Below are 3,201 nucleotides of genomic sequence, written 5' to 3' on the forward strand. Positions count from 1 at the left end.
GACCCACGGTCACCTACGTGGGGTTCCGGCGCCGTAGCCATTACACTAACTGCTGGCTCCCATGGTGTATAACCTTGATATATTGTTGATTCAATTTGCTAGTTATCTTGTTGAAAATTTTTGTAATACTGTTCATCAAGGATATTGGTCTGAAGTTTTCTTTTTTGGTAATGTCCTTGTCTGGTTATGGTATCAATGTAACAGAGGCTTTATAAAATGAGTTTAGGGGGAGTCCTTCCTTTTGAATCTTTAAAAATAGTTTGCGAATAATTGATGTTAGCTCTTCCTTGAAAGTTTTGTAGAATTCAGAAGTGAAGTCATGTGGAGGTGGGCTGTTCTTTTGTTGGGAGACTATTTATCACGGCTTCAACCTCTTCACTTGTTATTAGTATAGTCAGACTTTCTGTTTCATCCTGATTCAACCTAGGTAACTTGTACTTGCCCATAAGTCTGTCACCTCATCTAGATTTTCTAATTTGTTGCCAAACAGTTGTTCATAGTATTTTCTCATAATTTTTTTGTATTTCATATATGTCAATTGTAATACTGCCAGCTTCATTACTGATTTCATCTATCTGGCTTCTTTTTGTTTTTCTTGATTATTCCAGTTAATGCTTTACCAATTTTATTTATCCTCTCAAAAAAACAGCTTTTTGTTCTTTTTCTTCATCGAGGCGGCAGAGCGGCAGACGCAAAGATGCAGATCTTCATGAAGACCCTGACAGGCAAGACCATCACCCTCGAGGTCGAGCCCAGTGACACCATCGAGAATGTCAAGGCCAAAACCCAAGACAAGGAGGGCATCTCACCCGACCAGCAGCGCTTGATATTTGCGGGCAAACAGCTGGAAGATGGCCGCACTGTCTCTGAATACAACATCCAGAGTCCACCCTGCATCTGGTGCTGCATCTGCGAGGCGGCATCATCGAGCCCTCCCTGTGCCAGTTTGCCCAGAAGTACAACTGCGACAAGATGATCTGCCGCAAGTGTACGCGCACCTGCACCCCCGTGCCGTCCACTGCCACAAGAAGAAGTGACACCAACAACCTGCGTCCCGAGAAGAAGGTCAAATAAGGCCCCTCCCCGCAGGGCAGCCCATGGCCCCGAGGCCTCAATAAAGTTTCCGTTTCATTGACTAGAGCAGTAAATATATACATATATATACGAATAGCCAAAAGGCATATGAAAAAATGCTCAACATCTCTCATGTAAGGGCAATGCAGATCAAAGCAACTATGAGATATCACCTAACCCCAGTCAGAATGTGTAAGATTAAAACAAACAAAAAATAGTAAGTGGTGCGGTGAAAGGGGGAACTCCCTTACACTACTGGTGGGAATGTAAATTAGTCCAGCCACTGTCGAGAAAAATTTGGCTTTTTCTTCATCGAGGCGGCAGAGCGGCAGACGCAAAGATGCAGATCTTCATGAAGACCCTGACAGGCAAGACCATCACCCTCGAGGTCGAGCCCAGTGACACCATCGAGAATGTCAAGGCCAAAACCCAAGACAAGGAGGGCATCTCACCCGACCAGCAGCGCCTGATATTTGCGGGCAAACAGCTGGAAGATGGCCGCACTGTCTCTGACTACAACATCCAGAGAGAGTCCACCCTGCATCTGGTGCTGTGTCTGCGAGGTGGCATCATCGAGCTCTCCCTGTGCCAGTTTGCCCAGAAGTACAACTGCGACAAGATGATCTGCCGCAAGTGTACGCGCACCTGCACCCCCATGCCATCCACTGCCACAAGAAGAAGTGCGGTCACACCAACAACCTGCGTCCCGAGAAGGTCAAATAAGGCCCTGCCCCGCAGGGCAGCCCATGGCCCCGAGGCCTCAATAAAGTTTCCGTTTCATTGACTAGAGCAGTAAATATATACTATATATGTGTGTGTGTGTACGAATAGCCAAAAGGTATATGAAAAAATGCTCAACATCTCTCATGTAAGGGCAATGCAGATCAAAGCAACTATGAGATATCACCTAACCCCAGTCAGAATGTGTAAGATTAAAACAAACAAAAAATAGTAAGTGGTGCGGTGAAAGGGGGAACTCCCTTACACTACTGGTGGGAATGTAAATTAGTCCAGCCACTGTCGAGAAAAATTTGGAGATTCCTCAAAAATCTACAAATAGAACTACCATATGATCCAGCAATCCCACTCCTTGATATCTACCCAAAGAACAGAAGAATTCTTAATTGGAAAAGTGCTTGCTCATCAATGTTTATTGCGGCACTATTCACAATTGCTAAGACATGGAACCAACCCAAATGCCCCTGAACAGATGAATGGATTGAAAAATTATGGCACATATACTCTATGGAATGCTATTCAGTCATAAAGCAAAAACAAAAACACAAAACCCTGGCTTTTGACAGAAAGTGGAAGAATATGGAAGATTTACTGCTGAGTGAGGCAAGCCAGGATGTGAAGGAGAGACATTGTATGTCCCCACTTAATATATACCGAGTGTCTGCACTCTGTGACTGAAACTGATTGACTAAAGGATGTGCAAACACAGTAAATGGGTGTAAATACCAGATATAGTGTGTGTGGGAGAGTAGGGCCTGAGGAAGGACATTTAGAAGAAAAATAGGGAGGCAAAGCATTAGTGGGACAAAGAAATACGGTATTATCTGTTGAAGATATTTTATAGTTTAATCAACTGGACTAGAGAGAAATGTTCACATAGTGAAATATTCACTTTGTAAGGTAAAAAATGTAATTGAATGTATATAAAAAAAGAAATTAAATAAATAAATAAATAACCCCCTAGATTTTCATTTCATTGTTTTTTTTTTTTTTTGGTATAGTTTTTATTCTCTGTTTAATTATTTCAGCTCTAATCTTTACTAAATTTTTCTTTTTTCTTTTTTTTTTTTTTTTGGTGGGGGGAGTGTTTTGGTTGTTGCTTTTCTAGTGTAATTGAATGTATATAAAAAAAGAAATTAAATAAATAAATAAATAACCCCCTAGATTTTCATTTCATTGTTTTTTTTTTTTTTTGGTATAGTTTTTATTCTCTGTTTAATTATTTCAGCTCTAATCTTTACTAAATTTTTCTTTTTTCTTTTTTTTTTTTTTTTGGTGGGGGGAGTGTTTTGGTTGTTGCTTTTCTAGTTCCTTAAGATGCAGTGTTAAGGGAACCAGCAGTTAGCATAATGGCTGTCCCTGGACTCCCACGTAGTCAACCACGGGTCG

General features: G+C 41.3%; 1 protein-coding gene and 1 pseudogene across 1 annotated transcript in view; one reads left to right on the forward strand and one right to left on the reverse strand.

The window, feature by feature from the left end:
- Positions 1–3,201, reverse strand: part of SORCS2 (sortilin related VPS10 domain containing receptor 2) — a 585,200-nt gene that overhangs the window by 99,794 nt on the left and 482,205 nt on the right. The window lies entirely within an intron of this gene.
- On the forward strand, positions 651–1,797 carry LOC102492584 (polyubiquitin-like; annotated as a pseudogene).

This window comes from Tupaia chinensis, unplaced genomic scaffold (genome assembly GCF_000334495.1).
Source record: "Tupaia chinensis unplaced genomic scaffold, TupChi_1.0 Scaffold000384_1, whole genome shotgun sequence".
NCBI classification, from domain to species: domain Eukaryota; kingdom Metazoa; phylum Chordata; class Mammalia; order Scandentia; family Tupaiidae; genus Tupaia; species Tupaia belangeri.